This window comes from Nomascus leucogenys, chromosome 6, assembly GCF_006542625.1.
Source record: "Nomascus leucogenys isolate Asia chromosome 6, Asia_NLE_v1, whole genome shotgun sequence".
NCBI classification, from domain to species: domain Eukaryota; kingdom Metazoa; phylum Chordata; class Mammalia; order Primates; family Hylobatidae; genus Nomascus; species Nomascus leucogenys.
The window spans coordinates 64,890,375-64,901,329 of NC_044386.1; the positions used below are offsets into that span (position 1 = coordinate 64,890,375).

Below are 10,955 nucleotides of genomic sequence, written 5' to 3' on the forward strand. Positions count from 1 at the left end.
AGTTCAAGCGAGTCTCCCAAGTAGCGGGGACTACAGGCATGTGCCGCCATGCCTGGCTAATTTTTGTATTTTTAGTAGAGATGGGGTTTCAGCATGTTGGCCAGGCTGGTCTCGAACTCCTGACCTCAGGTGATCCGCCTGCCTCAGTCTCCCAAAGTGCTAGGATTACAGGCATGAGCCACTGCGCCCGGCTCAATTCATCCTTGAGTTCTGTCAATTAGACCTTCGAAATATTTTTTTTTTTTTTTTTTTTTTTTTTAAAGTAGTTAGCATTTAATGAAACTCCCTCCATGTGGCTTCAAGCCACCAGGACACAGGCCCCCCCAACACTCTTAATCTTCTCCTCAGCTCTTCTGCTGGAGAATTTGGCCTTCACGATGACAGGCTGCTTTGGGAGCTTTCCCTTTCCCAGAACTTTGTAGTAGCCCGATCGCACCACATCAATGATGGGAGCAGCCCCAGTCTTGTTTTTAGCAGCATTCACCCGTGTCTGTTCACTGACCAAAGTCCACAATTTGTCAAGGTTGACAGTTGGACAGAAGCTCTGGTTCCTCTTTAAGTGGGAATGCTTCATACCAACTTTCCCAAAGTAGCCTGGGTGGTATTTGTCGAAGTTGATCAGGTGGTGATGCAGACCACCAGCATTACCGCGGCCTCCGGGATGCTTCCGGTGCTTGCCTATGCGGCCGTGGCCGTGGCTCACGTGGCCCCGAAGTTTCCGGGTCTTCCTCAGTCTGGATGGCATGTTGGCAGCCCAGACGAAAAAAGGAAATATTTGTTATATTTCCCCCACTTATTTCCCTCTCTATATTGATCCCTCCCTAGTTCTGATGTACATTCTGCCAGCCTGTGCCTCTACCCCTAAATCTTATATGATAATAATTATTTTGCCACATTACAGTTACAATGACCTTTTGGAAGCACGTATCTTCTCAAGACTCCACTCTGCTCAAAACTATTCAACAGCTCTTCACTGCTCTTGAGATGAAGACCAACATCCTAAACAGGGTTGACAGGACCCTGTGTGATCTGGCACCAACCCCTGTCTCTGGCCTCGCCTTGTAGCACTCGCCTCCAATCTTGCAATTCACAACCCACCCTGTCTCTTTTGCACTCTCAGTTTTCTCACCTGTCTCAGAATGTTTTTGAACATAGGATTCCTTCTTCCTGAAGCTCAACCTTCACCTAATTATCTCCTACTTACTCTTATCATCCCAGCTTAAATAACACTTTCTCATGGAAGTCTTTGTGATACTGTAGGCTAGATACAGTCATGAATTCTTTGATTGCAGACACCACATCTATTTGGCTTTCTAGGGATAATATTTCTAGGGAGGATAGAGTAGAGTGACTGGCACAAAATAGTTACTCATTAAATACCTGCTGAGAGGATGAAAGAGCTTTGCTCAGGATTACTTTTGTTTGTCTTTGTTTCTTTAATCTTGTCAAAAGAATGATCAAAAGAATGATTTTTGTCTTCAAAGATTTATATCTTTTACTTATTATTTCCCCTGGAGTCATCTTTATATTTTCTTTTGACTGTTTCTGTATCTTGATTTTTTTCCCTTTCTCTCAGTTGGTACATGAATATGCATGTGCTTTGATATCTTTACTCAGCATAATCCCTTAAATTTTAGCTGTCTCACCAAGGTTTTTCCCTCAGTTATTATTTCACAGCTTTCTGAAATATCCTCCATTAGAAGTTCTGTCTAAGTCAGTCATCACAAAACACAATTGCACTCATCTTTCACCCCATGGTACACTTCTCAAATTCATTTAACTGCTTGTAACACATTTACTCCTACTGCAAGCTGTGTGGGATTGTCAGAGATAGACACTCAAGCAAGCACATTTCCGACTAGTCATTTTGTGCCCAACACCTTGAATGACTGGATGCTGCTTTTGTTGAAAGGCTGAAGGCATGTGGTGTTTGGTGACAGAATTTTCAGTTTTTACTAGACCATGCCAGGCAGCAGATGGCATGGGTCATCACAAAATTTATCTTTGATTCTGTTTCATTGTTTGCTAATATTACCACAATATTTGGGAAATGGTTCACCATTATGTTCATTTTTCTGTTTCTTTATTATGAAACCTGTAAAGTCCTCTGGTGCACATGGGGAGTAATAATTCTTTTCCTGCATTTTCTTCTCTTTGTTTCTTTCTGTTTTTTTTTTTTTTTTGAGACAGGGTCTTACTCTGTTAGCCCAGGCTGGAATGTAGTGGTATGATTACAGCTCACTGCAGCTTCGACTTCCTGGGCTCAAGCAATCCTCCTGCCTCAGCCTCCGGAGTAGCTGGGACTATAGGCATATAGTCCCACCTGGATAATTTTTGTATTGTTAATACAGACGAGGATTCGCTAGGCTGGTCTTGAACTGGGCTCAAGTGATGGACCCACCTTGGTCTCCCAAAATGGTGGGATTACAGGTGTGAGCCACTGCGTCCGGACTTCCCTGCATTTTCATTGGTACAATTTCTACTCCATCTTATTATCAATTTTTTTTTTGTCAGGACCTTGGAGAGCTTAGCTGCAAAGAAAATACCTTGTAATAGATTAGTATCTATCCATTTATGTCTATCTATCTATCTACCTGCCTACCTACCTACCAATCATCATCACCTAGTATCTCCTCTGCCATTCATTTAGGATGATCTCGCTCTGTGTTTCTTACACCTCTTTTGACTGGAACTGACCCTTCACTCAGTCCTAAGAGCGAGTGCATGGTCTAAAGGAATCAATTAGTGGATTTCATGCCCTTCACTGCAGATATTGGTTTAAGCAGGTTGCAGAGCTCAATTTTGACAATAATGGTCAGGCCCAGAATGTTAATTTATAAAAAATTGTTGGTGAATAGTGTGTGTGTGTGTGTGTGTGTGTGTGTGTATGTGTGTGTGTCTGTGTGTTTTGAGAGGATTGTTGAGAGCAGAGAATTTGGGCCTGGAGCTGTTGGAGCCATCTTGTCACTTATCTTGTCACAATTGAAGAGTGTGCCTGAAAATGGAGCCAAGACAGAAAGAGGCAGAGCCAAGAGACAGTGTGAACTCAAGTCCTGATTTTATTATATGAGGATCCAGTTGCACCCTAGCCAGCTTTACCTCTGGAATGTTCAATATATGTCTCTGTTTTGTTTTTTGGTTAAGCCAGTTTGAATATTTTCTCCCCTATTGTAACCAAAATAGTTATCATTGGCCAGGTGTGGTAACTTATACCTGTAATCTCAACTCTTTGAGAGGCTGAGGTGGGAGGATCACTTGAGGCAAGAAGTTCGAGGCTGTAGTGAGCTGTGATTGTGCCACTGCCCTCCAGCCTGGGTGACAGAACAAGACCTTGTCTCAAAACGAAACAAAAGATTGTGGCTAATGTGTTCTTTTTTTCTTTTCTTTCTTTCTTTAAAAAATCAATATCTAAGGTGTTTGCTTCCAAAGGATGCTGAGGGAGAAAATACAGTTTTGTCATCAAATTCGCTATAGAGGTGGCAAGTTTCCTAAAGATTGTCTAGACCCAGGCATTTGTTTGACAGTGATGCTGACCCTGGGATAGTAAGTATGCAATCAAGTGCCATACCAGATGGCCCTCTTACATTCCCATCAATTCCTGACAATTCATCACACTAGGGTTGAACTGTTACATCCTTATATATTAGAGTACAGTATCTTGATGACTGGCTTTAGAACATTGCTATGCAGAAGAAACCTAAAGTATATGGTATCTAAAATGTCCTAGAGTTTTGGATTTGTTTTCTCTAGTTTTATTCAACAACAGTGAAGTTCTTTCTGTGGTTTACTTCTTCTTTTCGTGTGGTCAATTCAAGTCATCAAGATCTCGTTCAGATGCTTACCAGTACCCCTTTGGGGCCCTCTGGGGGATCTAGGGATGGTGCTATTTAATCTACGAAGAGCCTATAGGTCATTTAGAATTCTGCTTAACTAGCCACATCTTCTTTTAAGGAATTTTAAATCTTATAAAGTATTATAACATTATAGCACCCTTATTTACCACTTAAAGAGGATCTTTTTATTCTGAATGTGGACGTAGGCCAGGTGCAGTGGCTCATGTGTGTAATCTCAGCACTTTGGGAGGCCGAGGTGGGCGGATCACTTGAGGTCAGGAGTTCGAGGCTAGCCTAGTCAACATGGAGAAACCCCCGTCTCTACTAAAAATAAAATTAAAAAAAATTAGCCGGGCATGGTGGCACATGCCTGTAATCCCAGCTATTCTGGAGGCTGAGGTGAGAGAATCGCTTGAACCTGTGAGGTGGAGGTAGCAGTGAGCCAAGATTGTGCCATTGCACTCTAGCCTGGGCGACAGAGTGAGACTCTGTCTCAAAAAAAAATTAATTAAAAAAAAGAATTACATGCTCATTGGAAGACTTTTCTTCTTGTTGTTGTTGAGACAGAATCTCACTCTGTCGCCCAGGCTGGAGTGCAGCGGCACCATCTCGGTTCACTGCAAGCTCTGCCTCCTAGGTTCAAGTGATTCTCATGCCTCAGCCTCCTGAGTAGCTGGGACTACAAGGAGCGTGCCACTACACCTGGCTAATTTTTGTATTTTTAGTAGAGACAGGGTTTCACTATGTTGGCCAGGATGGTCTCGAACTCCTGACCTCATGATCCGCCCACCTCGGCCTCCCAAAGAGCTGTGATTACAGGCGTGAGCCACCCACCTGGCCTGGAAAACATTTTTAACAAAATTAAAACTAAGCATTTATGATCCCATTACCCAGAGATATCCACTATTGAAATTTTTGCATGTTTTAATCCAGTCCTGTTTTCTATGAGTATGAAAGCATTTACTTTTTACTGTATGCATGGTTTTTCCTGCTTTTTACACTTAATACTTCATTATAAATATTTTCCCACATCATTACAAGCTATTCCGAATTTTAATGACTGCACAATTTCCCCCTCTTTGTGTGTTCCACATGTGTTTGGCCATTATCTTATTGTCATACATAAGTGAACGCACTCAGTTAGCTCTCAGCTAATTCTGTTTAAGAGGTGGTTGTCCATCATAGGTTCACAATTACTCTTTTCAAGTAATTAAATTTGTGCTCAGAATTTTTAAAATGTTATATGTATTTCATAAGAGCTGCTTTCCTAAGCATTCATTTGTTATTAATTTATTCACTCATATCTTTTGAGTGCCTACGAGGGGCATAGCATCTTATTCCTAAACATATCTTACAGACCTAGAAAATTATGCTTTAGAACATTTGTATAATGATAGCTAAATTTCACACTTGGAAAATTACAAAAAGCTGTGTAAAGATTCAAGGGTCTTTGAAGCCATCTTTGGTTCCACTTACTTGTCATTATTTAATCAGAAAAGAGCCTTATTGGGACGCATATGGTGTAAATAGTTCAAAAGATATTTGGATGTCTTCGTGACAGAGGGTTTTCTTACACTTCAGCCTTTAAAATGTCGCATTTTATTTTTCCACAGCTATGCACTTTTTTGGAAGGTGGTGCATCATTTCTTTAAACCAGAAATTAACCGTTTTTTTTCTTTCTATGGGAAAATTTTCTTTTGTATGGAATTCTCTTGGTTTGCAGTAACATATGTGTTTGTAAAAGCAATATGCATGTTTTCAAATTTCCATCATGCAAGAGAGGACTTGTCTGTTCTACTGATCTGAATGGAATTGAACTTTAAAAGAACAGGTCCATGCATAACCTAGAAATCCCAAAATGCTAAATGAAATGAAAGTCCTGCTTATCCCACCTAATGTTTGCCGGGGAGGCTCAACTTGGAAATGAAAGATAACAACGAAGAACATTTGAACTCGGCTAAGTTCTTACTGAGCTGTCGTGCATTTATTGAAGGTAAGTGAAACTCAGTTGATTTCATCCATAGGGGGCTTTATTACCTCTTTACGTATGAGCATAAATTACTCTGAATTTTAATTTCAGGTTTGGGGTTTAATACATTCTCAGACTAAAATAAATATTTTATCTCATCTAAAAAGTTTCTTTTGCCTACTATTATTTGGAGACTCATGAATTACAGATGTAAAGTTGAAAACTGAAAAGTGAGACAAACCCCTTCATATTCCAAGAGAACTTTTGAATACTTTGAGATTTTTCTGTAAAGAACTTCTTTCTTTTGTCTAGTATCACTGAAATGAAAACATATACAAAAACCTGACCGCACTGTGCTAAATTAACATTTGCTTATAGGAAAAATATATTTTTCATTTTCCCTATTTTATTCTTTTAAATTTCTGCTGTTTAACCTACGATGGGCTCTTTAAAATGGATCTACTTATAACCCTATGTGGGACCTGTGTAAAATGCTATCCTGATATCCAAATCACTTTTGTTCCCAGCGGCACTCACGTGGCCCCTTTCTGAAGACAATAAGACCTCTCTATAAACTCATTTAGAAGCAAAATTCTACCCTGATGTTACATTTTATATTGATTAACAATTAACTTATAAGTTGCTGTTAAGCTTAAGGACTTTTCTTTTTAATGATTTTTGCACGTGGGAGATACAGCCCACACTAAATATTTTAAAATAGAAGCTTCCCTGAGGGCAACATTTCTGTTCAGTTGCAATATATCATATAGGCCTTTTATGGCATCTTCAGTTTGTGGACACGTATATTCAATGTAATTTTCCAACTTTATTTATTATGCTATAAAGTTTACTTTCAACATTTAAAGTGCTGTTCTCAATATCAAGGTATTTAATGGTGAATATCATGTAATCATTGAAGAATCAAAACTTATGGATTATTGAGAGACATGTACTTATACCACTGGCTGGATTTAGGACTTTGTTCAAATTAACTAATTATACTTTAATATTATTTGAATATAAGGCAATATTATTCTTTTTTTATAGAGGACTTGAGGCTTTTCTTAGAATCATAACTACCTTTCCAGGTTCTCACTGATTCTTGCCCCAGTTTTAAGCCTACTGTACAGTGTTTTACTTTAAGGAGTACTCTGATCTCACAGTCAAAAATTAGGGAAAACTCAATTTGAGAACATTTTTTACTTACTGGTTGTGCCTTTAATAGCCATAGACATATTAACTAATTAGTAGGCACGATGACATCTGTCTGTAGTACCAGCTACTCGGGAGGCTGATGTGCGAGAATTGCTTGAGCCCAGAGATCGAGGCCAAACTGGGCAAACAAACAACAAACAAAACAAATAAGTAATTAGTTTTTTCTTAGTGCTTACCATGTGTAGGCACAGTATTGTTTTTAAGCATCATTTCATCTCAGCCTCACAACTCTAAACAGAGCTGCTATTATTTCATGAAGTCAGAATTCAGATACCAACTGTGGGACTCTAGAGCCCAAGTTTTTAAAAATCTATAGCCTATGTTAACTACTAATGTATTAAGTATAGCTATTTATGTAGAAGTTTTCCAGTAAAGTAATTTACTATTTTCAAAAGGGATTTGATGCAGCTTATCATAAAATATCAACATGTAAGACAGTAAAAAATTAGATGAAACAAGGAGTCAGAAACATAAAAAATAAAAGGTGAGATTATTATAATTAAAAGCTAAAAACCTGTGCTAAATTGATTACTGCGATAGAACAGTAAACTTAGGAATGCTTCCCACAGACAAGCAAAAAAGGAAAAGGTGATGGGTTATATGGCTCTTACTTAATAAAGGGAAATATATACATATTCTGCAGTAGGGACAAATTTCAAACTTTGTTCTGATACTAAATTCCAGCAATTTAGTACATAAATTTTTCCTTCTCTCCTCCCTTCCTTCATTCAACAACTACTTTATAAATGCCTTTTATGTCTCTAGTATTGTTCTAGTCACTGGGGACTCAATAGTTAGCAAAATAGTTCTCTGCCTATATGGAAAGTGCAGTAGTGGACGAAATTAGCCATTAATCTTTTTCTTAGTTGCAAAATGGGATTATAGTTCTATAAGAGCACATAATAAAAGGAGTATAGTCCTATAAAAGCACATAACAAAAGAATATGACCTAGACTTGGAGTTTAGGAGAGCTTTCCTGAAGAAGTGATATGAGAGCTGAAGTCTTACGCAGAAGTTATCTAGGTCATTTCTTGCAAAGCGCTGTCCATAGACAATAGCACTGGCATGATCTAGGGGTTTCTTAGAGATACAGGATCTCAGGTTCCAGCCAGGACCCATTGTCAGAACCTGCATTTTAATAAGAACTTTAGCTAATTCCTTTCAACATTAATGTTTGAGAGGCACTGATCTAGAGAAAGGGCTGGGAAAGGATAGAGGGAACAATGTGTTGAAAGGCTTTGTGGCAGGAAGAAGACTTGACAAACGGAAATATGAGCTATGTGGCTGGAGTTGAGTAAAAGGAAGAGGAGAAATGGCATGAGAAGGTAATGAATATCTATGCACCCTCTGGCCACTTGAGCGGGGCTGGTAGGCCTGACAGACATGAGGCTCTTTGGAGATTGCTAAGCAGAGGAAGAACATCATCAGATTTCTATTTGGAAAACATCACTCTTGCAATATAGACACCAAATAGAGAATATTCACAGTAGAAGCAGAGGGCTATTTAGGTGGCTATTCTGGTATCTAGGTGAAAGATGATAGTGTGAAGACAGCGAGAAACAGAAGGGTTTAAATTAATTGGCTTTGATAATGGGTTTAATAAACTGGTGAAGGAGACTGACAGGTCAAAGATTGCTTCTTCTGAATGGATGAAGCCGCTGAGTTAGGGTATCCCTGGCAATCAGATTTGGAGGGACAAATACTCAGTTGGCTCTTAGACATGTTGAGTTTCAGATGCTTTTGAGGCAGTGGAACTATCAAAAGTGAGTAGGTAGAAAAGTGAGTTAAGAGTGATCTAAATTGGAGATACAAATTTGGGAGTGAGATTAGGTAACACATTGGACATTAATTTAGGAAATATGCAAAAAAAGTTTTTCATAGTATCATCTCTTGTATTGAATTCCAATAATACTTGCTGATTTCATGAAAGCATTTTTATAGAGTGCCAAATTAATATGGTCCAACCCCATTACTTTCTATTGTTTAGATTCTGAAATAGAGTTTATAGAATCTGAGAGAAATGGATAGTCAATATGTCTTTTTAGTCTTTCTCAAACCTTGATTGTCTTGACCATGTTTTGGTAGAATTTGGATGGAACTCACCTAAAAATTAAATTCCAGTGCCTTTAGCATGGATACTATATGCTGCCAATTGCCTAGCCCACAATAATATTTGAATTGCCACTTATTGAAGTGAGAACTGTATGTTTTAGATACCATATTTGCAGATGGTAAAGCTGATGTTCTATTATGAAAATTAATAAGCCTGACAAAACTGTCTACTGAAATATAGTGTCATCCTATTTCTGTGCAAAGAAGGGCTGCTAGGGGGTGTATCTAAGCTGTGATAAAACTAACCTTTAAAATATATTTGATTATGCTCAAACAAATAAAGACATGTTTGCATATCCATAGTGTGGAAGATATAATTTGACAAGGAAATTTAAGTGTAGATTTTATCAATCAACCATATTAGCTATGAAATATAAATGTGGCTCTTATAGAATAAATATACAAGTACAAAATATACTTTCAAGAGGTTGAATGTATTAACCTACTGCATGGAGAGAGGAGCTGGAATCAAAGGTTAATTATAAAAATATTTAACGACTGATATGGTATGGTCACAAACCAGTAAGAAAAGACATCAGTCATATTGCTGAAGGTGTGCCCCAGAGAACCTGATGCTATAAAAGGCATAACTTGAATTAGCTTAGGTGGGGGTATTTTGGGGATAAGGAACCTGGGTGGATAGGTGCGTAGGTAGTCCTTAGGGGAGGGCTAAGGGCATTGGTTAATGGTTAGTGATTAATGATGATTAACGGCAGTGTTTCATTATTTTAATAATCAACGTAGCTATTCTGTTACCTACTGCCTGAATACCAGCCCTGCCTAGAATTATACATTTGAATGATAAGAAATGATAAAACCAGTAATCTTTGATTTGAACATGGTTAATATTTTGCTATTATTTTTGACAGTGATTTACCAATAGGTTCATCTGCTTTTTAAGGCCATACATAATACAACTATGAAATCTGTAATAGGAGAAATCACTTATCTTCATTGTCTTTCACAGGAAAGTAGTAATGTCATGCACCCCAATGGAATTATTCCTTTACAAGTAAGCAAGAAGGGGAAGAAGTAAAATATAGACCAGTTTTACACTGTTATAATTGGAATATGGTCTACAAATAATTGTTCCATCCCCTTTGATTCTGGGAAGAGTTTTATGGTACAGGCTCTGAGACAGTATTAAGTTAGAAATCTTAGTTGAGATTATATTACTTGGAGGACAAAGCAGCACAGCTTGAAATGATCCTGCCATAAACTGCTTACTTTCCTGACCCCTCACTGTCCTGGAACTAAAAGAACAAGTGTGAAATAATTGAGAAAGCGCACTCAACTGAATTCAGGTACTTGAGGAAGTTCAACTTTCTCTCCTTCATACTGACATGCTTCTGGAACTCCACTCCCTCTTCTAGCTTCTCCATCCTTTTTTCTGACTATGTTCTGTGTTCTTGGCTATGTTTCTTACAGAAGATGGTGAATTCACCTCCGATTGTGAAGGGCAATTGTGTTAGTCTGTTCTCATGCTGCTGATAAAGACATACCTGAGACTGGGTAATTTATAAAGGAAAAAGGTTTGATGGTCTTACATTTCCACATAGTTGGGGAGGCCTCACAATCATGGCAGAAGGTGAAGAAGGAGCAAAGGCACATCTTACGTGGTGGCAGGCAAGAGAGAAAATGAGAATCAAGCAAAGGGGAAACTCCTTATAAAACCATTAGATCTTGTGAACTTACTCAGTATCATGAGAACAGTATGGGGGAAACTGCCCTCATGATTCAATTATCTCCACCTGGTCCCGCCCTTGACCCATGGGGATTATTACAATTCAAGGTGAGATTTAGGTGGGGAGACAGAGTGAAACCAT

At 38.5% G+C, this 10,955-nt stretch overlaps 1 pseudogene across 1 annotated transcript; it reads right to left on the minus strand.

The window, feature by feature from the left end:
* Window positions 1–233: 233 nt before the first annotated feature.
* On the minus strand, window positions 234–774 carry LOC100579752 (annotated as a pseudogene). Its single transcript, XR_004030478.1, has one exon. The product of XR_004030478.1 is annotated as a 60S ribosomal protein L27a pseudogene (transcript).
* Between the last annotated feature and the right edge of the window lie 10,181 nt (window positions 775–10,955).